Here is a 27,015-nt window from a genome sequence, read left to right as displayed (position 1 = left end):
AAGAAACCAAACACAAAATAACCTTGCTCCAGGAATGCATCATTTCTGAGAAAACACTACCTCTTCAAACTGGAGATTGTGACTCTTACTCATATTATCCTTTACTCCCTTCTATTAAAACTATCATTTTACACATTTGTATAACTCAGGTAATGAAATGTGCAACTGATTGCCTACAAATTACAATTGATATTAACGATGCTACTGGGAGGCCACCTCTACAGTGGCTGCACCATGTCTTGCTATCTTTGCTAAGTTACATGGGATTGCCTATGTAGGAAATGGAGGTGGGGGACGGGTCTGAGGACATGGTAGCGCCACCCCACCCTGATGTGTAAGCTCTGGATGGGGCCCCTGGCACCGCGTGGCCATGAGCTGGAGGTGGGAGCGAAATGGCCAACTACACAGCAGTGTCCAGTGTGTTACATCCAGGGGCAGGCAAACCCTGGGGCTGTGGCCACAAGCACTGCTGGGCAAGCTGCAAGGTGGGCTTCTGGCCCTGGACATGCCACGATGCAACCTGGGTGGGCGGGGGTCAGGTGGAGGAGGAGGACGGTGCCTCAGAGGGGTGTCAGGGAGGAGGGGTGCAGGAGTGGTGGTCGGCCAGATGCTGGGCTGCCACCAGAGTCAGGTGGCAAACCACGGTGACAGGGACATGCTCCCCCACCCTCTCCCCACCCGACCCTTCCAACTTGCCTTCCTCCCTCTGCAACATGTCCCCACCACTGATGACGTGTGATGACGACGATGGGATGGGACCTTCCACCCAGCCAGGGCCAATGAACCCCACACCATGAGCCATGTGAGGCATGAGGGAGCCCCCAAGGGAGGAACCTGGACTGCTTTGGTGGCCAAGGAACTGGGCCCCAGCTGGCTCTCTTCTCTCTCCGTCTTCAGGGGCAGTGGTGTCACCCTCTCTTTCTCACAGCCAGGAGCCCCCCTTCCCCCTGCCACCCAAAGCATGACCAGGCAGGGCCCATGTGGGGAGGGGGAAGGGGTGGGCACAGCAGAAGAGGAGGGCAGACATCACCAGGTTGCACTTGGAGGGACAGAGGTCCCTGGTGGGCCCTGCGAGGAAAAACCCCCAGCCGTGCACCCAGAGGAGCCTGGAGGCACCCCCAGGAGTGATTGATCAACAAGTGATGCTCAGACAGGTGTAGCCCTGAAAAGAACCTGGGCCACAAGTGAGTTCAAAGTGTCAATGATCAATGTGTCCTTCAGTTCACATTAATTCTCACAGCTAGCTGCATTTTTCATTGACACAGCAGCAGAGTGATCCACCGTAAGAGTCGTACAAGGTCGATTTGGTGAGGGTGCTCCCGACAGGAGGAGGCCCTCCTGGCACAGCACGTCCCCTAGCGGGGTTGCCTCAGGCCAGCCAGTCAGACAGCAATGGGACCAGACACCAGAGAGGGGTCAGAAGCTTTCACAACACAGGGAGGCATGTGCCAACCACAGGGGGCAAATGCTGACAATACCCCTCAGGCGCCCGGGGGTTCCTGTCCCCATGGTGCAGGACACATGCCACATGCATGGCTCAGTTGTGGTGGCACGAAGGCCACCATGTAAAGCCCCAACCCGAAAGCCGCTGTGACTGTGGCATCAGGGCGACAGGCAAGTGCAGCACGGCCCTGGCCAGGGGGCGGAGTCCATGGGCCCACCGCACCCAACCCATGGGCAGACAGGCGACCCCCCAAGGGGTCCTTAAACCTCCATGCCAGAACATGCTAGGTACCTGGACAGTGGGGGAGCTGATGAGGATGGAGGGACCAGTGTCTGGCCCCCCACCCTCGAGATGCCCTAGCAGGAAGGCTGGGGAGAGCAAGTGGAGTGGGCTGGGCCATGCCCAGTGGCACAGTGTGGCAGAGGTGATGATGGCAGCAGTGGCAGTGACGGGTACCCTGCCAGCCCAGATGGAAGCTGGCGGGATGGGGCAGGAAGGTGGGCCCTGGTGGGGAGGGCAATAAGACCCCCACCCATCTGTGACACCAAGAACAACCCCTGCGCCCACTGACACACATGTGAGGGGCATGGCAGGGGACCGCTCCCCACTGCTCACCAGGCTGGCAAGCAATCCAGCCTGCCCCATGACAGGCACACACTGTCCCATCCCTGCACGCATGTCTCTCTCTTCCCTCTTGCTCCCAGCTGGCAGGGCCATGCAACAAATGAAAGGCACCACCCCGTCCATGCACGTGCTGCAGGGGGAACACGGTCAGCCAAGGAGGAAGGACGTGGTGGCACCGCCACAGTTTTGCTCTCCTCTCTTAATGATCCTTCTACAGTTTCACCTGTGAAAACGTTGTTATGACTTTTACTTCCTCTAGATAGTCAAGTTCAACTGTCTTCTCAGCGCTACACCAGGGCCATGGGCCGACCCAATTGGGCTGATCCAAGGGCCTCACTAAACCACCCAATTAGTAGTAGTGACGGGTGGTGTGTAAAAAGGACAGGGACTTAATCAACGCAATCTTATAACCCACACTTACTGAGAATTCCTCATTCTTGTGGAAAAATTGCAATCCCCAATCACCATCATGAATGGGGTTCAAAAGGTTACTCGCATCTGCCACATAGGGTAGGCACAAGCTGAACAGGTCAGTGTGGCACACGTGCAGCCCTGGATATCTGAGGGCATCACAGACTTGTTATTGCTCAATCTCATGTGGCTGAATGCCACTTGTCCCTCTAAGAAGTTGGGGGGATGGGTGGAGCCAAGATGGCCAAATAGGAACAGCTCCGGTCTACAGCTCCAAGCATGAGTGACACAGAAGACAGGTGATTTCTACATTTCCATCTGAGGTACTGGGTTCATCTCACTGGCAGTGCCAGACAGTGGGTGGAGGACAGTGGGTGCAGATCACCGTGCATGAGCTGAAGCAGGGTGAGTCATCCCCTCACCCAGGAAGTAAAAGGGAGTAAAACAGATGACAGACACATTGAGAGAGACAGGCAGAAAGAGAGAGAGAGAGAAACAGACAGGCAGAGAGAGACAGAGAAAGAGAGAAAAGACAGACAGAGAAAGAGAGAGACAGAGACAGACAAAGAGACAGAGAGAGGAGGAAGGGTGTACTCAGGAAATAATTACACATATTTTATAACGCTTTTGATCCCATAAACAGTGGCTGGGTATGCTTTGAAAACAAAAACAACAAAGCAGCAAGAGCAGCAGCAGCATTCGCTTACAGATTTCTAGAAAATAAGATGTTCTGAAGTATAGTAAACATCAACCAGTTCTCACTGCATGTGGAGAGATTCACAAAAGCACTAGTTAACAACAGGAGAAAACAGCAGTTACATGTCTTGGGGAAAATACACGTCTTCCTGAAAACCGGGGATTTCTACTTCACCTGAAAAGAAATACATATGAAAAAGGAAAAACATGATCAAAACAAAACAAGCCAACAAACACGGGCCAAGGCACCGTCCCTGGAAATCTTAAGTGAGCAAAGTATTAGTTTTCAGAAAGCATTTCTATCTGGGGCAAATACTAAGAAGGCCCAGACTAGAGCTGTGATGCCGTTCCCATCGTGAAACTATGCTGGCTGGAGGGAGGAGAAACTGAAATATCTTGATAAAAGGTGATTGAGAACTAGCCAGGGTGAAGCTTTCCTAGGGAGGGAGGCCTGAGGAGTGAAGCAGGGGAAAAACCCCACAACTGCAGACCTGCCCGCTTGCCCACAAGGGTCAAGGGCTATGCAATCGTCCCAAGCTGCCTTGGGGGAAGTTGGACCTTGCCGTCCCCATCTTCAAAAACAGTGGCCACTGAGTGAGGTCTGACGCCCACTGATGCAAACGCCAGCCTGGCAAGAATGAGATCACCGGCAAGTGGTGGCGGAAGGGGAGAGAAGACCGAAGCACACCAGGGTGGCTCCAGAAGGTTTCCAAGCAGGGTATTGGGAGGCAGGGGGTGGGGGGTTTGGGGGAAACCCACCTAACTAACTCACTAAATGAAGATAAAGGGACGTGGGTAGTGGGGGGAGCTGGGGGGCGACTTGAAAATTAAACTGACCCCTCCTAAAGCCCAAGTAGAAGAGTCTATGTGCATGAAAGAAACCAAAACACAAAGAAAACTAAAGCACTGACCAAAGAGCAATAGGGCCCCCGCCAGGGCGGAGGTTCCCTAGGCAATGAGGGAGAGAGGGAGGGGCCTCCAGAAGGGAGAGAGAGAAACCAGTTGCCCCAGGCTCGGTGAAGTTGGTGAGACCTCCCTCCATGTCACATCGACTTTCAATAACAGTGGCCGCTAGGTGATGCCCGAAGACAACCAATGCTGCAAGTGTCAGTCAGCATGGAAAAGAATGTATGTATGTATGTATTTATTTATTTATTTTGAGACAGACTCTCACTCACTCTACAGCCTAGGCTGTAGTGCAGTGGTGTGATCTCAGCTTACTGCAGCCTCTGCATCCCAGGTTCAAGAGATTCTCCCACCTCAGCCTCCTGAGTAGCTGGCATTACAGGTGCCTGCCCCACCACACCAGACTCAGTTTTGTATTTTTAGTAGAGACAGGGTTTCACCATATTAACAAGGCTGGTCTCCAACTCCCAACCTCAGGTGATCCACCCGCCTCGGCCTCCCAAAGTGCTGGGATGACAGACGTCAGCCACCATGCCCGGCCTTAATCATGTATTTTTAAGTCGAGGAGCTTATCAGGGAAATATGAGAAGTACGGACGCCACACGTGACAGAGAGAAAAGTCTGAAAATGTCCCTTCCATCCAAGTGGGGAACGAGCCTCGACCTCCCGAAATCATACACCGAGTGGGGAAGCCAAGCAAGGCCTGTCTGTCTACATTCCTCTCAGCCTCTCTAAGCACATGCTTCTCACTTTCGTGGAAGGGGCAGGGCCCTCCCCAGCATGGGGTGTCTGATAGACTGACAGAGAAAGGGACAGACATAGAAAGACAGACATAGACAGAAAGAGACAGAGAGAAACAGACAGAAAGAGAGAGAGACAGAGACAGAGAAAGAGAGAAACAGACAGACAAGGAGGGAGAGAGACAGAGAGAGAGACAGACAGACAGACAGAGAGAGACAGAGAGAAACAGAGAGAAAGAGAGAGAGACAGAGACAGAGAAAGAGAGAGAGAGACAGAGAAAAACGGAGAAAGACAAAGAGAAAGAGAGACAGAGAGAGAGAAAGGGAGGGAGAGAGAGAGAGAAAGGGAGGGAGAGAGAGAGACAGACAGTGAGGCAGAGAAAGAGAGTAAGACAGAAGACAGACAGAGTGAGAGAGACAGGCAGAGAGAGAGAAAGACGGAGACAGAGACAGAGAGAAAGAGAGAGACAGAGAAAGACAGAGATGGACAGAGAGAAACAGAAAGAGAGACAGAGACAGAGACAGAGGAACAGAAAGAGAGAGAAACAGACAGACAGGGAGGGAGAGAGAGAGACAGAGAAAGACAGAGACAGAGAGGACCAGACAGAGAGAAAGACAGAGTGTGAGAGATAGAGAGAGAGAGAAAGGGAGAGAGAGAGAGAGACAGACAGGCAGAGAAAGAAAGTAAGACAGAAGACAGACACAGTGAGAGAGACAGGCAGTGAGACAGAGACAGAGAGAAAGAAAGAGAGAGACAGACAGAGAAAGAGACAGACAAAGACAGAAACGGACAGAGAGAAACAGCAAGAGAGAGAGAGACAGAGAGGGCGAGATCGAGAAAAACAGAGAGAAAGAAACAGACAGGGAGGGAGAGAGACAAACAGAGAGAGAGAGACAGACAGAAGGCAGAGAAAGAGAGTAAGACAGAAGATAGGCACAGAGAGAGAGGGAGAGAGAGAGAAAGAAAGACAGGCCAGGAGCGGTGGCTCAATCCTGTCATCCCAGCACTTTGGGAGGCCGAGGCGGGCAGATCACGAGGTCAGGAGATCAAGACCATCCTGGCTAACATGGTGAAACCCCGTCTCTACTAAAAATACACAAAATTAGATGGGTGTGGTGGCGGGCGCCTGTAGTCTCAGCTACTCAGGAGGCTGAGGCAGGGGAATGGTGTGAACCTGGGAGGCGGAGCTTGCAGTGAGCCGAGATAGCGCCACTGCACTCCAGCCTGGGTGACAGAGTGAGACTCCATCTCAAAAAAAAAAAAAAGAAAGAGAGAGACAGGCAGACAGAGAAAGAGACAGACAGAGAGACAGAGAGAAACAGCCAGAAAGAGACAGAGACAGACAGGCAGAGAAAGAGTAAGACAGAAGACAGACACAGTGAGAGAGACAGGCAGAGAGAGAGAGACAGAGACAGAGAGAAAGAAAGAGAGAGACAGAGATGGACAGAGAGAAACAGACAGAAAGAGCGAGAGACAGAGAATGAGAGAGACAGAAAGGGAGGGAGAGAGAGACAGAGAGAGAGACAGACAGGGAGAGAAAGAGAGTAAGACAGAAGATAGGCACAGAGAGACAGAGAGAGAGTGAGAAAGAATCAGAAATGGAGAAACAGACAGAGAAAGAGACAGAAATAAAACAGAGACAAACAGAGAGAGAGAGAGAAACAGACAGAAAGAGAGAGACAGAGAGAGAGAAACAGACAGGGAGGGAGAGAGAGACAGACAGGCAGAGAAAGAGAGACAGAAGACAGACACAGTGAGACAGGCAGAGAAAGAGAGACAGAGACAGAGAGAAAGAGACAGACAGATAGACAGAGAAAGAGACATAGAGAAAGACAGAGACAGACAGAGAGACAGAGAGAAACAGACAGAAAGAGAGAAGGTCCTAGCCCAGTAGTGATACAGTGCCTTTTCTTTCATTTTCTCTATTTTCTGTTTCTTTTCTGGTTTTCTTTTCTTTTTTTCTTTTCTTTTCCTTTTTTTCTTTTCTTTTCTTTTTTCTTTTCTTTTCCTTTCTTCTCTTCTCTTTCTTTCTTTCTTTCTTTCTTTCTTTCTTTCTTTCTTTCTTTCTTTTTTTCTTTCTTTCTTTCGTTTCTTTCTATTTATTCATTTATTTGGAGACCAAGTCTCACTCTGTCACCCAGGCTGTAGTGCAGTAGTGCGATCCTGGGTCACTGCAACCTCTGCCTGCCAGGTTCAAGCAATTCTCCCTCCTCAGCCTCCCAAGTAGCTGGGATTACAGGGGCCTGCCCCACCGCACCCGACTCAGTTTCATATTTTCAGTAGAGACGGGATTTCACCATTCTGGCCAGGCTGGTCTTGAACTCCTGACCTCCTGACCCACCCACTTCAGCCTCCCAAAGTGCTGGGATGACAGACTTGAGCCACTGCCTTCAGTGTACAGTGCCATTTCTTAGAAAACACTCATGGGAACACAAACTTACAGGTCATGTGTAGAGATTTTATTTATTTATTTATTTATTTATTTATTTACTTATTTATTTACTTATTTTTTGCGTGGGGAGTTGGGGGAAGGGAGTTTTGCTCTTGCTGCTCAGGCTAGAGTGCAATGGCATAGGGGACTCAAGGAGTCAACCTATGGCAGAGATGACACGTCATTCAGAGCTAAGGGCCACGGCGAAAGGTGGCAGGGCCTGGGCTTTTAAAGGCTGAAATCCTGGCGGCTCGGGCCTGTCGTCCCAGCACTTTGAGAGGCCCAGGAGAGCAGATCATTTTAGGTCAGGGGTTCAATACCAGCGTGGCTAACATGGAGAAACCCCGTCTCTACTAAAAATAGAAAAAGTTAGCCGGCTGTGGTGGTGCGTGCCTGTAATCTCAGCTACTGAAGAAGAATCACTGGAATCCACGAAGCAGAGGTTGCAGTGAGCCGAGAGAGTGCCACTGCACCCTAGCCTGCATGACAGAGTGAGAGAGACTCAGTCCAAAAACGAGAAAAGAAGAAAAAAAAAAAGAACAGGCCCAAATACTGCATTGTCGTGAGTTACAAGGAGCTTATTTGATGGGTATACAGTTTTGTTTCTGCAAGTTGAAAGAAGGTCCCTATGAATGCGAATGATAGTTGCAAAACAATGTGAATGTAGCTAATTTTTCTGAGCTGCACACTTACGATAGCTAAAATGGTTAATTTTATGTACACTTTACCACTATGTAAAAAATAATTTTTAAATAAACAAACTATAGCTATCTGCAATATCATGAATTAATACCATAACTACAATGTTGCATAGAAGAAAGTAGATGTAAAAGTATACATATTACACAATTTCCCTTACATAAAATCCAAAAAGTGAACGCAACTGAGGTTCTTGCTTTCAGTAATAATTAAGTAAAGTAGTTTGTTGAATACTTCACAGATAACTATAACAAAGCTCTTTGGTCACAGGGCTGCAGAACTGCAATCCCAGCATGCACCAGGCTCAGGGAGAGTGCGCTAATCAGTGGAGGAAGGGACGAGGCTCTGCACATCCCACTGGTCTTGCTGGGAGATGCAGCCTCATAAATGCTCCCAGCCCTTTGGTCACAGGGCTGAAGCACTACAATCCTGGCATGCACCCGGCTCAGGGAAAGTGCGCGTCACTGGAGGAAGAGGCAGGGCCGTGGGCTCCTCGGTAGGCTTGCTGGGAGATGTAGTCTCATAAACACTCCTAGCCCTTTCATCACCGGGCTGCAAGACTACAGTCCCAGCATGCACCCAGCTCGGGGACAGTGAGCGTTACTGGAGGAAGAGACTGGACCGTGGGTGCCTCCTTCTACTTGCTGGGAGATGTAGTTTCATAAAGACTCCCAGACTTTCCGGTCCCATGGCTACATGACTACCATCCCAGTGTGCACTGGGGTCAGGGACAGTGTGCATCACTGGATAAAGAGGCGGGGCTGTGTGCATCTTCTTAGGCTTGCTGGGAGATATATGCTCATAAACACTTCCAGCCCTTTCCTCAAAGAGCTGCAGGACTACAGTCTTAGCATGCACCAGTCTCAGGGCCAATGCGTGTCACTGGAGGAAAAGACCGGGCTGTGTGCCCCTCCCTAGGATTGCTGGAAGATGTATTGTCATAAACACTCCCAACCTTTTGGTCAAAGGGCTACAGGACTACAATCCCAGCATGCACCAGGCTCCAGGGCGAGGCGCAGACCTGGAAGAAGGGGCAGAGTGGTATGCGCCCCACCTAATATGCTGGGAGCTGTAGTCCATTAACAACTCTCAGCCTGTTTGTCGGTAGGCTCCAGAACTATAATCCCACCATGTACCGCAATCCGGGGTGCATAGCCCTGGAGGGAGGGGCAGAGCGGTGTGGACTTCCCGGAGTCCAAAGCACTGCTGAGTTCTTATGCTATGCCGACTCTTTGCAAGGAGAGTGAGTACAGAGGTGCACCTGGAGGTCAGGTCTGGGCTGAGCATTCAGGAGGGTATTACCCTATGAAGATACCTCACATTTTCCCAAATCGGACGGCTTGTCCTCATCTGATTGGCCCTATCCTTCTCAGGTTCCTCTTTCAGTTGCACCCAGGGTTCTTTCCAGAGCATGACGTCTTCTGCAGCTCGGGGCGCTGCCTTCTTTCCTAAACTGCTGTGGAAACTTTCCTGATGTCTGAGACACTGTCCATTGTGACACAGCCCTCTTTTTTTCTCTAGCCAGAGCACGCACTCAACCGTTTTAGAGAGAAATCTTCCACCTGGCCTGCTTGTGATCAGCTTCAGAGCTCTGCAGATTGTGACAAGGACTGTGGCTTCCTGGAAATGTCACTCTCAAAGTCGCCTTTTTCATGAATGTGAAAGTCTAGGCATCAGAAACGTTAATTATTGGGTTGCACAAAATCTGCTAAGAGCAAAGGAGAAAACCCCATTTCCTAGGCGTGAGTCTTGTGAGCCATTTTCATCAACCCATTTAAGTGGACAAGCTCCAAAATGCAACCTGAAGATGCTGACTATTTAGGCATTTTACACTTGAAATCAATAGTCTCATCTCAAGTCAGGCCTGGCTTGCCAGTGGCTCAGAGCCACAAATGGGACCTGTTACGTCAGGAACAGATAGTTTTCCAGCTTCACCGGAGCAACTTTTAAGTTGTGGAGCACTTGAGGTCATTTGAAACCCGCTATCTTCGGTAGGGACTTTTACTTCTAGAACGCATTTGCATTTTGATTTTATCTGTCTTCAAGCTGACCCTTTGTTTATTTTAATAGTAAAAAACACATTCCTGGGTGGAGATTTAAGATGCTAATGAGACATGCAATGTATGCACAGATGTGTACAGCTACTGCACTTGTGCACCCAGAAGACCAGTCAGAACATGCTTACTGTGACACTTCTTTCCACCTTCTTATGAATAATCATGCAAAACTCCCATAAAGAGGGTTTCTCCAGCAATAATTAATGCTATCTCACTTTTATGAGCCGGCTGCCCTGGAATCTCTTTCTCAGACTGTGTCGTCTATTCTGCACTTAATTTTCAAAATATTCTCTCTTTTTTTGCAATAAATTATGCTGTACTTCTTTTGTTGTGTGTCTCTTGTTTAAATTCTTTTAAACTAAGAAGATAAGAACGAAGGTATTACATCAGCCATCAACATTTCTGGTGCCATGACCTGGGGAGAGGTTTGTCTGCTTCATTAATTTCAGTTTCCCTTTACTTACAATGAATACTATGGCAGTTCCAAACTACCTGGTTAACTATCGCTTGTTTCAGCGCTGTTTCAGTGAAGTTCTGGGGGAAACGTTTTTAAGTCACCTGTATTCTTTAGAGAGAGAATGTATGTCCGCTCTCCTTTTGGCTGCTGCTTCCGTGGTATCGATAAATACACTAGCCACATGGGTTGCCCTCAATATTTAATATTTGGGCTACTTTGCCGCTTAGTTTCACATCTTTCTGGCCACAGTTCAGACTCAGCTTAGTGTTTGCTGTCCCTTCAGCAATACTCTATCTCCACCTAGTGGCTATTGTAATGTATTTTCTGGTCAGGTTTTCTGTTTACAAAATTTTTGTTTTGTTTTGAGCGGCACATTAAGAGAACCCTGTCCCTTCGGGTTTATGCACTTCCCAGCTCCTTGAAATTGTTCTTCAACAGGCTTTCTTTGCTGGACAAAAGTTGCACAGTCATGCAGATGCCCGGTCATAGGGATTGCATCTGAGCATTCCAGGCGTTATAATTGGACATCACAAATGGCAAACCAGTGAATTAGGGCAAGGTTTGTCAGCCTGACATCTGCCCCCCAGCCAGCAGTGGGAGTCATCTCGGTAGGGCTGGAGATGTCCACCACTGGGGAGAGCTAGGACGGTGTACCGCAAATGCCTATGACCTCCTAGAGCTTCAGTTAATGGGGTTTGGAAGGGATGTGCTGGACACTTGGTGGTTCCACTTGGCCCGTGGGGATGCCCACAGCCTCCTGGACTTCAGTAAATGTTCTGACATTTCAGGATTCTGGCACGGTGGGAGCTGCATCCTCTACTGTCATTGAAACACCCCTGGGATGTATATCTAAAAATTAGAACAGCTTTTGGCTAAATGAGCTTAGAAAAAAGAAAACTTTATCTTCTTTTGTAACACTATTTAGCCTCCCTACAGATTAGCTGACAAAACATGGCTGGAGAATGAGACTGTGAACTTTAACTCCATCCTACAGCTAGAACTTTTCTGTGAAAATCAGGGAAAATTGTCTGAAGTATCCTATGTGCAAGTATTTCTGGCCTGACAACAAAACCCAGCTCTATGCAGCATCTGTGGGCTAAAGCCTAGTAAGTGAGAAAGCCCCTCAGAACCATTAGAAGATCATCTCTTATTAAGGGGAAGGGACCCCAGACCCCACAGCCCAACACCAGCTCCAGACAGGGGCCCTCAGTGCCCCACACCTCTTTTAGAATCCCCAGCATCCCCACACTATCAGAGTCTTCTGTAGAATCTAAATTTGTTTCACCTCCTCCTTATGCTCCTTTCTATCGGTCTTTGCCAAGTACAATAGAGACCAGCCCAGCTGCAGTTACTCACAGTGGGACTTCACACCATCCAGGGCCAGAGACATTGCTTCCCTTACAGAAAGTCCCAAATGGAGAGAGGACCATCAGAGTGCTTGTTCTACTCTCAATAAATGATCTAATCCAATGTAAACAACAACTCTGATGGCCCTCAGACAACTTCAGCGCATTTACTGAAGCGTTCCAGGCTCTAACTTTGACCACCATTCAACTGTACCATCCATAAATGGACTGAATGACTGCTGCCAACTTAGCTGCATAAAATTTTGCTTATTGGCAAAAAATAGAGAATACAACATTTCTTGCTTTCACCATGTTAATGCAAAATACTTCTGCAGCACAAATGTCACCATAAGGTGGAGCCTTGGGAATCCAGTAGAAACTATCTCAGAAAACCTCAATGGGTCTGCAACAAGGAGCAGAGGCCTCAACAGACTTCAACAACTTCTAGACTCCATGGCCACTGCAGTAAGACAAAACCAAAGAGCCTGGGATCTTCTCCCAGCCAGGCAAAGAGGAACATGTTTATATCTAAAAGAAGAATGCTGTTTTTAGTCCAAGAAAATATTAATAATATCATCACACCGGCAGACAAAATTGAATCTGTAGGAAATTCCATGGGAACATGAAAGCAATGTCTATTACCTGCCTTGCTCTCTTTAATAGTAACAGTCATTACTGTACTCTCAGCTTTTACTTTTGTTCCAATTTTGTTTAAAATGTTAACTGATTTCCTGCTCTCTTGCTTATGGCAACTCCGTGTTTGCATGATGGTTTTACAAGGCTTTCAACCTTTGGCTGCCAACATCTTGCCTGCTGGTTCCACGAATGACATGGTTTATACCCGGTTAGATCACACAGGCATAAACTTTAGGGCCCAGGCTAGGCAGAATAACACCCACTCAGCAGGAAACAGCTGCAGAAAAATTGACCTAGCCCCTCAACCTCCAATATGATTATGACCCTAAGATCTCTTCGGGGGAAATTGAGGCAGAATAGATAGTCAAGAAAATGACCATGATCTCGGGATAGAGAAACATGGGGAAAAGAAAGAGAGATCAGAGTGTTACTGTGTCTATGTAGAAAGAAGTAGACATAAAAGACTCCATTTTGTTCTGTACTAAGAAAAATTATTCTGTGTTGAGATGCTGTTAATCTGTAACCCTAGTCCGAACCCTGTGCTCACAGAGACTTCTGCTGTGTTGACTCAAGTTTTAATGGATATAGGGCTATGCAGAATGTGCTTTGATAAAAAAGTGCTCGAAGGCGGTATGCTTGTTAAAAGTCATCACCACTCTCTAATTTCAAGTACCCAGGGACACAATACACTGTGGAAGGCCACAGGGACTTCTGTCTAGGAAAACCAGGTATTGCCCAAGGTTTCTCCCCATGTGATAGTCTGAGATATGGCCTCCTGGGAAGGGAAAGACCTGACCATCCCCTAGCCTGACACTCTTAAATGGTCTGTGCTGAGGGGGATTAGTAAAAGAGGAAGGCCTCTTTGCCATTGAGATAAGAGAAGCCATCTATCTCCTTCTTGTCCTTGAGCAATGGAATTTCTTGGTGTAAAACCCGATTGTATGTTCTATTTATTGAGATAGGAGAAAACAACCTTAGGGCTGGAGTTGAGACACACTGGCCGCAACACTGCTCTTTAATGCACCGAGATGTTTATATACGTACCCATCAAGGCACAGCACCTTTTCTAACCTTGTTTATGACACAGAGACATATGTTCACATGTTTTCCTCCTGACCCTCCCACCACTATTACCCTATTGTCCTGCCACATCCCCCTCTCCAAGATGGTAGAGATAATGATCAACAAATACTGAGGGAATTCAGAGACCAGTGATGGCGCGGGTCCTCGGTGTGCTGAGCGCCGGTCCCCTGGGCCCACTTCTCTTTCTCCATACTTTTTCTCGGTTTCTCTTTCTTTTCTCAGTCTCTTGTTCCACCTAATGAGAAACACCCACAAGTGTGGAGGGGCAGGCCACCCCTTCATTGAAACTGTGGTAACTGTACAGCCAACAAAATAAGCCTTAGCATTAGCGTTGTAATTGGGCTCATTCAAGCAAAGTTATCTTCATTAAGGGCTTTCTGTTCTACAGAGCATGTGCATTTTGATTTTACCTGTCCTCAAACTTAACTTTTGCTTATTTTAATAACAAAAAATACCCCACCCCAGCTGGGCATGCTGGCTCACACCTGTACCCCCAGCACTTTGGGAGGCTGAGGAGGATGGATCACTTGAAGCCAGAAGCTCAAGACTAGATTGGCCAACATAGTGAAACCCCGTCTCGATGAAAAATACAAAAATTAGCCGGGTATGGTGGTGCATGCCTGTAATCCCAACTACTCAGGTGGCCGAAGCACAAGAATGGCTTGAACTCGGGAGGCAGAGGTTGCAGTGAGCAGAGATTGCACCACCACACTACCAGCCTGGGCAACACAGAGAGACTCTGTCTCAAGCAAACAAACAAAAATACACTCCTGGCTAGAGGTCTAAGATGCTAATGAGACACGCAGCATATGAACAAGCGTGTACAGCTACTGCACATGTGCACCCAAAAGACCATTCAGAACATGCTTACTAGCAGCTCCTCTTCCCCCCTCCTTATTAATAAGAATGTAAAACTCCCATAAGGGGGTTTCTCCAGCGACAATCCACGCTGTCTCACTCTTATGAGCAGCCCGCCCTGGAGTATCTCTCTCACCGTGTACGGTATTCTGCACTTAACTTTTAAATTTTTTTCTTTTCCAATAAATTATGCTGTACTTCTTTTCTGTGCGTCTCTTGTTTAAATTCTTATAAACTAAGTAGACAAGAACTGAGGTATTACATCAGCTCTCAACACAGCAATAAATCAGCCTCCTTCCTGTGGGCGTAGTCCATGCAGAAAAGGAGAGTCGCATCACCTAGGTGCTGGACCCAGAGATACGTCACAATTTATCTTATGCACAAAGTTAAGGTAATAGAGGAGAGTCATATTAAATAGTTTCTGGGCCCAGGGATATGTCACAATGGCTCCTGTGAGCAGAGATCTGGCAAAATAATCACATAACTGGTGTGCTGGACACAGCGATAAGCCAATCTTTCATCTGTGGGCATGACCCAGGCAGGAAAGAAGAGTCACTGCATTTAGGTGCTTGCTGCAGAGGTACACAACAATCTCTCTTATGGGCAAAGCCCAGGTAAGAAAGGAGAGTCACATCTCAAAGGTGATTAACATAGAAATATGTCCCAAGAAACTTTTTAGGCAGGGCCCATACTGGATCTTCTTATCTTCCAGATGTTAAGTCCAGGGATAAGTCAGAATACCCAAAATACACAGGACTCAGTCAATAAAGGAGAGCCACATCACCTAGGTGCTGGGTCTAGACATATGTCACATCTCTTTTATGGGAAAAGCTCAGGTAAAAAAGCAGGTCACATCAAATAGTTGATAGGCCCAGAGATATGTCACATTGCCTCCTGCTTGAAGTGTCTAGGCCAAAGACTCACATCACCTTGGTGCTAGGCCCGTGTTCATATATAAACATTAAACCAGAGTTGAAATGGTGGCTCATTTCTAAACCCAGCTTATAGGCAAGGGAGGACTCTCCTATCCTGACATAGTTAATTGTAATGACGTTGACTCTCATACCCAGGCTTAATGCCCCAAGTACGATCATCGGTCCCTAGCAGCAGGAAGGTCTCACAGTTAATTGCAACTCTCATTCATACTGTATAGCACCATTGGGTAGTACACAGAGAGTGTTAACTGGGACAAGCACAAAGGTGAGATTGTGGCACTCATATGCACACCCAGCGAAGAGTAAATATTGTCATCCTCTCACATGAACACAGGTCACTCTTGAGGTTCTGAATCTCACATCTGTAGTCAGTCAAAGGTGGGAAAAATTGACTTATATATGGATATTCATGGGTTTGTGACTCTCAGACCAAGATTCAGCACAACTGTGAGGCTGTGACTTCACTAAGGTGACACAATCTGCAGAGGAATTGAGGCTCTTATGCACAAATCCAGTCTGGTGTTGAGATGGTTACTCGTGGGCTTAGACCCAAAATACCACAGGTGTTGAATGTCATGCCTACAACTAAGACAGTTGTGGGATTGTTAATCTCATTCCTGGACCATTCTGCAGGTTTCGTGGTGAAATCTCCCAGTACCTAGCACCTGAGTGACTTGACGCTCTTGCGTGGATCCAGCCCACAGATGGGGATATCAACATATTGCTGGATCCCTCACCTTGAGGGTGTAACTCTATTCTCCTTCGTTGGCACTGCCCACAGTGAGCATTTTGACATGTTGCTGGACCTTGCACCCAGGTGATGTGAGTCTCCTCTTCTGACTTGGCGCTGCCCACAGGAAGCGTTGTTATATATAGCTTGGCCTCACCCACAGGTTTTGTGACTCTCCTGCTTGTGCACTGCCCATATGGGACAGTGTGGTACATTGCTGGGTCCACTACCCAGGCATTGTAAATCCTCTGCCTGGGCCCTGCCTACAAGGGGCATTGTGACAGATCTCTGCACTCATCAGCCAGGTGATGTGATTCTATTCTCCTGCCTGGTCCGTTTACACAGAAGGCATTGTGACATGTTGCTGGGCTTAGCACCAAGTTGATGTAGAATCTTCTGCCTGGATCAAGTTCACAGGTCTTGTGACATACATCTGGGTCCATCACCTATTTGATGCGACTCTCCTCTCTTACCTCAGCATTGCCCATAAGAGAGATTGTGACATATCTTTGGGCCAAGCACCGGGATGATGTGAATTCTCCCTGCCTGGGTCATGCCCACAGAGGTAAGTGTGACTTATAACTGGGCACAGCACACAGGCGAAGTGATTGTTTTGCCTGGTCCCTGCCTACAGGAGTCATTGTCAAATACCTCTGGGCTCATCATCTAGACTATGTGACTCTCTACTTCTTCCTAGGGCCTGCTCACATAAGGATTGTGACATATTACTTTGCCCAGTACCTACATGGTGTGACATTTCTCATGTCTGGGCTTTGTTTTGGAGATGAATGTGACACATTGCTAGGCCTGGCCCCTAGGTTCTGTAACTTCTCCTTTTTCAAAATCCTACCCACCAGGGGCATTGAAACATCTCTCTGGGCACTTCACCTAGGTAATGTTACCCTGTTGCCTGGAGCCTCCCCTCAGGGGGTATTGTGATATATTGCTGGATCCAGTATCTATGTGATATACTCTCCTTTCTTGCCTTGGTCCTGCATACATTGTGTATTGTAATATATGGCTGGGTTCAATGACTAGGTGATGCAATTCTTATGCGTAGACCCTACCCACAGGGATATTGTGACATTTCTTTAGCTCTGACTCTCCTCTTCTGCCTTAGCCCTGCCAAAAACGGAGGTGGTGACATATAACTGGACCTAGCAACCAGCTAATATGACTCTCCTATTTTGCCTGCACCCAGCATATTTTGGGAATTGTGGCATATCATTTATCTCAACACCTGCAGGATGAAAGGCTCCTGCCTGAGCCCAGCCATCAGTCAAAATTGTCATTCTCCCACACGAACACAGCCCATAATTGAGGTTCTGAATCTCACACCCAGAGGCAGTCAAAAGTTGGAAAATTGGCTCTCATAAGTGGAGGTTGTCCACAAGTGGATTTGTGACTCCCTGATCAAGATCCAAAACACTTGTGAGGCTGTGACTCCACTAAGATAACTCAGTTTTCAAAAGGCATTAAGGCTCTCATGGAAAAATCCATTCCAACATTGACATTGTGACTTATGTACATAGACGCAACATACAGGAGGCCTTGACTCTCATACCCAGAACCGGCACTTATGTGGGATTGTTAATCTCACTCAGGCAACTTCCTGCAGGTGTGATTCTGACGTACACCTCTATGTACGTTGCAGTGAGACGAGATCGCGCCACTGCATTCCAGCCTGGGCAATAGAGTGAGACACTCTCAAAAGAAAAAAAAAAAAGAGGCAATGACTGCTTCCTGCCTCTGCCTGAAGTTAGGGGTCCTTGTCCTCTGTTGGCACCTAGCAGTCAAAGTGGATGGGGTCACGGGTCAACTCTCAGCCGAGTGCAGGGCACTTCTCCTCTCGCTACCCCACACAGGTGAAGCTGCTGGTCATGGCTAACCCAGAGCTGCTCTGTGTCCCACAGTTCTTTGCTGAACCAGTAATATTTATGGGCTACAGTGTGATGTTTCACTGCATCATACTACACGGTACAGTGTGATGCAGTGAAACAACACACTGTACTCTGTAAACATGTATAATTATCATGTGTTAATTATATGATGTTTCACTGCATCACATTGTACCATATACACTGTACAGTGATCCAACCAGAGTAATTAGCATATTTTACACTTTAAATATTTATTTCCTTGTTCAAATCCTCTCTTCAAGCTATTATAGAATAAACGGTACATTATTATTAGCTATAGTCATCGTACTGTGTAATAGAACACCAGGATTTATTCTTCCTAACTGTAACTTTGTACCCAGTGACAAAGCTCTCCCCACTCCCTCATTCTGCTGCCATCGTTAACCTCTGGTAACCACCATCCTACTCTCTCTTTCTATGAGATGGACTTCTTCAGATGTCACATTAGTGAGAGCACGTGGTCTTTTTCTTTCTGTGCCTGGCTTATTCCACTTAACATAATGTCCTCTAGGCTCATCCATGTTGACACAAATGAAGAACTTCATTCTGTTTTATGACTGAACACTATTTCTGTGTGTGTGTATAACATTTTCTTTATTCATTCTGTAGATGGGCACTTATACACTGTTGGTAGGAATGTAAATTACTACAATCATTTCCCATTTCTATAGGGAGAACAGCATGGAGGTTTTACAATAAATTATAAATAAAACTACCATAAGATCCAGCAATCTCATTACTGGGTTTATATCAAAAGGAAACAAAATAAGCACGTCAAAAAGATAACTGCACTTTCATGTTTATTAAGCAATATTCACAATAACCAAAACCATGATTTCTTCTTAGTATTTCTTAATTTACCTTTTTTTCATATATTACACCCTAAACTTTTAAAGGATTCATGTCTGGTTTCCAATTTCTGAGACTTATGAGTCACTGATTCTTTGACTATTGCCTTCCTGTTTAAAGAGTCTAGTAAAACAATTAAATGCTTTTTATTTCTTCTCAATCTAACCTTCATATATAAATATATTTATATTTTCTATTAATTTACCTTCTATAACATATATGACTACATTAGTTGTGATCAGCATTTCACTATACTAGTCCTCTTTTCCGGTCAGCCTATTTTAATATGTAATTTATATGTTGTACATTAAATTGTTTTACAACACTTCCAATACTTTACTTTTCATTTGCCTCTTCTCCAAAGATAGCTTGACAAGCCCGTAGTTTCTTTCTACAATATTTTGATTTCTTATTTTTCCATTATATTGACTTAAACATTTAAATATAAATTCAATATCTGAGATTTATGTGCCATATTTCTTCTGATGCTTCACCCCAGTAGCTCATCTCTCTTGTGTGCAACATAATTTATAATTTAATCCTCACATATGGGAGACACCACATTCCAATGCCTGCAGGCAGTTTCTCTTTGTTTATTCCATTTACCTTGTCAGAAGGAAACAACCCACATGGACATGACATTCTTGCGATCAGATGCATCTCAGTGGAGCCCTGGCCTCTTAGGTGGATTACTTCTCTACACCATTACCTTTATGTACTTCCAGTCCTGGGATGTTTTCTTAATTTCCCTTGAACTATATTAGGCATTCTGTGAATTCTTGTAACTTCTTGGTGATTTTAATTGTCTACATTAAGTGTTTAAAGTAAATTATTTTTCTGAAAACCAGAAATATCCGTAGTTACATATATGAGTGAAATATTTTACATAGATTTTCTACAGCATCTATCACTACCTCATGAGAAATTCCAAGTTTTTTCATTTGAAACACCCCTCCCATCAATAGACCATATTGTAATAATTTGTAGAATGTGATTACTTTTATACCATTAGAAACTTAATTATATGTTATGTACATATTTTTGAAATACTCCACTGCAATAAATAGTGTATGGTCAAAAGTCTTCTTTGATCTAACATAAAACTAATATGAGTAAAATTGTTTACCTGAATTTGGAAATTTTGGCTTCAATTTCCATTCTGTCTCATCAGCACTTCCCTAATCCATAAAAGATATCATTTGTATTTTTTAATTCATAATTTATTGAAATGAGTTATTTAACATTATAAAATTTTTATGGCAATTTAAGACATTTTCAATAAATATATTGAGCTTGACGCCCTGGCTAAGTATTCCCTTTGTCCTAGAAATCAGATTTTTCTGACACAACTTCATTGCCTGCAATGGTATTTATAAAAAGTATGAATGCCAGCACATGGACTATTTCAACATTGTACTCATTTGCTCAAGTATAAACATTTCATTAGCTATGAAACAAACCAAATACAAATGCTGAATGTATGGTACATATCAACAAATTCAGATTCTTCACCAAAGAAAACAATAAAAGACGAATTTTCTATGACATGTCACCTGTTCATTAGTTCTTTAATATGATTTAGGCTATTCCAAATATAAGAAAATGTATGCATCACTATCCATGTTTTCTCCACATTTTTTTATCTAGGTCCTGAAGGGCATAATTATATTGTCAGATTTATTTTTATATACTTTCAATGTTTCTTTTGATGTATTTTCTGTGCATCTTAGTATGAATATATGGATACAAGGACAAATGTACGTTTAAGTGGTTATGTGAATTTTGCTTATATGGCTAATTGCTTATATGGAGGTTGTAAATGAAAAGATAAAATAGTAAAGTTTGATAAACTTATCTGTGCCCTGTGAACTTTAGTTCACTTACTGTATAACTTAACTCAGTCACTAATAATTGGTTTAAAAAGTGTTTTTTAAAAGCTGCAAACCACACTTTATTACACATTTCTGAATCAGGAAGGGGTAAACTGTGATACAGTTTTCTTGTGCCACTGACAATTTTGGGGAGAAACGCTCTGCAATAAAATAAGGGTTTCCAAACTCTATTTTTAAAAAAGGTTGAGGATTCCTCTGTGATTAACCTTCACTCCTCAGTCTTTTTTACCCAAGGAATGTTTCTTAGGTCATCTTTTGGAAGTTTAGTTTCTGGAAAGTTTTCAGCAAACCTCTCCTGTGCTTTGTCCTAGTTTGTGTTGTTGCTGTTGTTGTTCTAGTTTTGGAGAAGGTGAGTCTCTTTAACTGAGGATAGTTTGTCTCCAATCCTGCATGTGTTTGCCGAAGCTGAAGCTGTATCAGAGATCTTATTCTCCTGCCATCGTTCCCCAGGCATTCTCCTGTTTTCAACACATCTGTTTCAACATCTTCTGACCTTTGTCACTATCAGTAATTTCAGAATGAACAGATGCAGGAGCATCATCTCTCTGGAAATTCCCTTCACTTCCAATCTGCTCCCTATGTTTTCCAGCTCTATCTTTATAGTTTAAGTTGTCTAGTATCTTATCATCTTCACAGTCTGTATTCTGTAAACCATATTTTACTCATATATTTTAAAAATCCTTTTCTTCTATCCAACTCGTTTCCTTCTTAGTTAATGTTGGACCAACACATGATTCATCTTTCTTATCAAGGAAAAGGTGAGCTCTAACCTACCATGGTTCACATCCAACACAGCTATCACTGCCAGCGTGAATGTGATAAGATAAGGAGTTTCGATATCGTGATCTTGCTGATCTGACAGTTGAGGCACTCACTTTATTTGGAAGACTAATATCATTAGAGTAGGGCTGACAATAATCTGAGATTGACTAAGGAGCATGGTTCTCTGTGAGTACTTCTACATCAGACGTTTATTATCTCCATTTCTCCCGCAGCTGAGTATGTTACTGAGTTCTTCCAGCTGCGTGCAGAGCTCTTGGCGGTTGTTCGTGTCTCTCCAATCTCTCCAAGTTTCACTTTATCTCCATGCTCAAGTTAATAAGGGTCACATTTAGTTTTCAGCTGAACAATCCGTTTTTCATTAACAATTGTTCCATTTTGAGGGCCTCATGCAAAAGGACATAACTTTGTAAGTCATGGTCAAAATAAATCTCTGCATGAAACTTACACCAACTTCAGGGATTCAAAGAACATGCTGCATATCATTTTCCCTTCCATTTGTAGCAGGTTTTACAGCAGTAATGATGAAGAGTGATCCTGTCTGTAACACGGGTGATCTAATGACAATTACTCTCATACATGGGGGCCACACTTTTTCCTCATCTTCCTCCTCAGTATCTTTTGCAGATACATTGCCTTCACTGTAATGCCTTCATCATAACTACCCTCGGTTTGAGAGTCTGTAATTTCACCTTCTTCTGGTTCATTATCAGTGTGTCTCACTTTCTCATCCTTAAAAAAAGTTGAATTGAGATGTTTTCATTAAGAGGAGATTCCATAGTATTTCCACTAACTGGAACAGTGAATTCTGGGGGATTATTTCTGAGATGAATGCCTATTTTGGCCTTTTCTTCACACTTGTAAAATTGTCCTTCCTATTGCAGCTTGTATGGTCAACACTGAAGGCTTCTTGATCCTCTGAATTCAAATCCTTTTCCTCATTTTTTGTTTGTAGAAGAGTCTGGAACCTTTCCTAATTTTTTATTTTTGTTTTGTGTTATAAGTCTGATAAGGTTGTGAATCTATTCGAAAATGAAACCGATAGCGACCACTTTCCACATCACAGTAGTAATAAATTGGATCATAACAAATTTGATTCTCAGAATCTTAATAGAAACCAGTGCTGTGGCCAAAATACAGTCCAGCATTTTCATCATAACTAAATCCAGTCTGTGGTAAAGCCGCTTCTGCTGCAGCTCTCAAACTTCCAGCTAATGACGAACCTTCTAAGGATGTATCTTGTGCTGCTAATGCAGGTGCTGGCTCCTGTGAATTTGAGGCAAATGACCCTGTTGTCTACATTCAACATTTGCTGTCCTATCAGTACCAGGGTGAGCATCATTTTCTATTTATAACTGATAGTTAGAATTCAAAGCAAGAGTTTCAATATTCTGATCTTGCTGATTTGACTGTTTAGTCACTCACTTTATTTGGAAGACTAACATCATTAGAGTAGGTCTGACAATAATAATCTGAGATTGACCAAGGAGCATGGTTCTCCGTGAGTACTTCTACATCAGACTTTTATTATCTCCATTTCTGCCACAGCGGAGTACGTTACTGAGTTCTTCCAGCTGCGTGCGGAGCTGCTGGCGGTTGCTCGTGTCGCTCTGGGAAGCCTTCCTGTGCTAGGCCAGCTTCTCCGGTTCCCGCACCTGCCGCCAGCAGCTCCGCGGTCGCGTTCCAGCTTCCCCGCCCTCCTTCTCCAGAGGCCCGCTGGGGCTCGCGGAGGAGGAGGGGTGGCCAAAGCGAAGGCGCTGGCAGCGGGGACGGGTCCGAGGCCGAGAGCCTAACGGGGCAGCGGCAACGAGCAAGGGGACGGCGATCGCCCTGCTTGATCTGCCCAGCCTGGAATCCTGGTAAGGATTGTACCTTCTCCAGCGACAGGGGCCGCGGGAGGAGCGACGAAGTCCAGGGGCCAGAAGCGCTCCGGCCGTTCTCGAGTTGAGCTGGAAACAGTGGCCAAGAGTGTTTCAAATCGAGTTTCCAGTTTCCATGTGGCTAGGCATGACCTGCTGGTTACTCTTATTTTTTTCTCCATTCGTTGAGCTATGATTGACAAATTGAAAGCTGTATTTTTAGGGTGTACAACAGTGTTTTCAGATGTGTATATGCCTTTAAATTATCTCAATTAAGCTAGTTAGCATATCTATCCCCTCACATAGTTAATACGTTTCTGTGTGTGTGTTGAGAGCACCTGAGATCTACTTTTGCAACAAATTTCAAGTACACGGCATTGTTAACTGTAGTCACCATTCTGTACATTAGGTCCCAGCAGTTACCTTGTAACTGAAGGTGCACCCCTTCCATGGAAATCTCCCCACTTTCCTCACTTCCTAGCCCATGGGAACAACCGCTCTACTCTGTTTCCATGGCTTTCTAATTTTTATTTACTTTTTTAGATTTTACATACAAACGAGACCATGCAGTAATTGTCCTTCTGTATTCGGCTTATTTCACTTAGCATAATGTCTTCGAGATTTATCAGTATTTTTGTAAATGAAAGAATTTCATTTTTTATTAAAGCTGAAATTATATATCTCTCAGTTTACTTATTTATCTGTATCAGAGGAGTGCAGATACCCTTGACGATACTGATTTTATGTCCTTTGGCTATATACTCCAAATTGGGATTAATGGTAGTTCTAGTTTAAAAATTATAAGGAAGCTCCATACTGTTTTTCATAATAGCTGCACCAATTGACATCCTCAGCAACAGTGTACAACTGTTCTCTTTTCTCTGCACCCTAATGCTTTTTATCTTTTGACTTTTTGATAATAGGTATCCAAACACTATGATAAGGTGATATCTCATTGTGATTTTGATTTTAATTACTCTGGTAATTGGTGATGTTGAGCATTTTTTATATACCTATTGGCCACTTGTATATCTTTGGAAAAATTGCTATTTATGTATTTTGCCCAATTATTAATCAGGAAATTGCTTTTAATTCTGCTATGGGTTCCTCTTTTGTATTGATTAGTGTGATATATGTTTTGGATAGTAACATATTATCCTACATGTGGTTTACAAATATTTTCTCCCATTCCATATAATGCCTTTAAATTTTGCTGATTTTTCCTTTATTGTGCAGGAAATTTTTACTTTGACATAGTTCCACTTTTTCATTTTTGCATCTGTTGACTGTGTTCTTGGTGTCAAATCCAAAGCATCATTGCCAGGACCAGTGTCAAGGAGGTTTTTCCCCATGTTTTTTTTTAGAGGATTCATTATTTCAGTTCTTATGTTTAAGTCTTTATTTCATTTCAAATTCGTTTTGTGATGGTATGAGAGAAAGGTGTACTTTTTCTCTGTGCATAGCTAGTTTTTCCTGCACCACTCCTTGATGTGTTTATCCTTTCTCCGTTCTGTGGGATTGGTTGACTGTATATTTGTGAATTTATTTCTGAGTCCTCTATTCTGTTATATTGGTTTTATGAAGGTACTATACTATTTTGATGGCTATAGTTTTGTAACACAGTTTGAAATCAGGAAGTGGGAGGCTTCCAGCCTTTTTGTTCTTCTCAGTATTTGGCTATTTGAGGTCTTTTGTGGTTCCATACTAATTTTAAAATTGTTGTTCTGCACTTTTAACAAAATGGCATTACAATTTTGATAGAAATTTATTTAACCCTGTAGAGCACTTTGTGTAGTATGGATATTTTAACAATATTTTTAGAATCCATGAACACAAGATATATTTCCCATTTTGTATTCTTCATTTTCTTTCCTCAACATTTTATAGTTTTCAGTATGCAGATCTTTCATATTCTTTGTTAAACTCATTCCTAAGTATTCCATTCTATTTGATAATATCGTAAATGGCATTATCTTTATTCCTTCTTCAGATATTTTGTTGTTACTGTACAAAAATGCACCTGATGTTCATATGTTAATATCGTATCCTGAAAATTTACTGAATTGGTTAGTTATAACAGGTTTTTTAATTCTCTGTGGTAAAATGGTGGGTATTCTGAACTCTGGTTAAACGTTAAATTGATAGTTGCTATTATCATTTCAAAATTATTTAAAGAATGACCAGATGGATTCCTGCTTTCATGAATTCAATGGAATTCAAGTCTTCCCATTTAAAATAATTTTGTGTGGTTGACCTGGGAATTTGGGTCCCCCCCGTGGGAGCCAGGAGATTCGGTCAGAGGTGGGAGGGAGAAGCGGTCAGAGAGGGGACTGAGCTGGGGAAGCAAAGAGGGGCTCCAGGACAGCCGAGAGGAGAGAGGGTCGTGTCGGAGACCCAGTGGGGAGAGAGAATGGGCCAGAAAAGGAGGAAGGGTGAGAGTGAGCAACAGGACAGCTTCCCGGCGCTGCAGGGAACTTTGCTGAAACTGCGGGCCCCAGGGAACAGCGCGGGCTGGGTGGGAGGGAGTGGAGAGGCCCCAGCAGACCCCAAGGTCAGTGTGGAGAAAGGGACATTTCCCGGTTCATTCTCCTCTGCCCAGCGTTCTGCAGGCAGACCCCCCTAGGGGCAGGGGAGGAGGTGGCTCCTGGCGGGCTCGGAGAACTAAGGGGCACACACCCGCTTCGGAGGGTGGGGGTGAAAGGGGAAGCCTGAGATGGCTGCGGATCTCGCTGGCCCCGTGGGTGGGCGCGGGGGGGCGCGGGCGGGGCCGAGCTCAGGGGGCCAGCGCCGGGGCCTGCGGGTGGCCCTGGAGGAATCTGCAAGCACCCGCCCGTGCAGCGGGCCTTCCAGGAAACCAGTGTGGACAGCGCCCCGGACACGCCCTTCCCAGCTGGAACATTTGTGAGGCTGAAATTTAAGCTCTGGCAGACAGAGAAGCGGCCGGAGGAAAGACTGGAAGAAACCCAAGTGCAAAGTCCAGCCCTAGAGGAGGAAGCAGAAATGGCTGACCTGCGTCAAACTGGGCTGTGAGGATAAGATTCTGGGCAGGATGGTTCGCCGCCCTCCAGAGACGCAGACTCGGCGGGAGCCTGAGGAGCACCAGGAGACCCGGTGCAGCTGGGCGGAGCCGGCGGTGAGGATCCCACAGCTGCTGCTTCCCTGCACAGTTCGCCTTCTCCAAGGCCCGGCCCCCAGTGGAGCCCAGCACTGAATCGCAGGACGCCCCCTGGAGCCCTGTCGGGGGTAACCAGTGGAAGACCCACCTCCCAGGGAGAGGACCCCAGTGTATCCCCAGATAATAAAACTATTCTCTCCCCCAAAAAATAAATAAATAATTTTCTCTGGTCTTTGAAAATGTGTATCCTCTGTCTACTCGTCAAAATGCTGTCCATTTATCCATATATCTAATTTGTCAAACTTTTTAACCTTGTTTTTTATTATGAAACAAAACAGTAAATTTGTTAATGGTTTTAATATCATCTAATATGATTGAAAATATGTCAATTTGTCACTGCCAATGAATCTTTGTGTTATTTATTTCACTGTTACATATTCTGTCCATAAATGTCTAAGGGGCTTAGAATCTTGCCTAACATAGTGTATGTGCTAAGTACCAACTACTCTAATGCGTCAGATTGTCTTTCTATACCATTCTTAAAATA

The 27,015-nt window shown here is 44.9% G+C and overlaps 2 pseudogenes; one reads left to right on the top strand and one right to left on the bottom strand.

The window, feature by feature from the left end:
- Window positions 1-20,922: 20,922 nt before the first annotated feature.
- Window positions 20,923-23,535, bottom strand: LOC100606431 (annotated as a pseudogene).
- A 2,531-nt stretch (window positions 23,536-26,066) lies between these two features.
- LOC100606102 lies at window positions 26,067-26,652 on the top strand (annotated as a pseudogene).
- The last annotated feature ends 363 nt before the right edge of the window (window positions 26,653-27,015 follow it).

This window comes from Nomascus leucogenys, unplaced genomic scaffold (genome assembly GCF_006542625.1).
Source record: "Nomascus leucogenys isolate Asia unplaced genomic scaffold, Asia_NLE_v1 Super-Scaffold_258, whole genome shotgun sequence".
Taxonomy (NCBI): domain Eukaryota; kingdom Metazoa; phylum Chordata; class Mammalia; order Primates; family Hylobatidae; genus Nomascus; species Nomascus leucogenys.
Note: the sequence above shows the minus strand (reverse complement) of the source record. Positions and strands in the feature narration are given on the sequence as shown.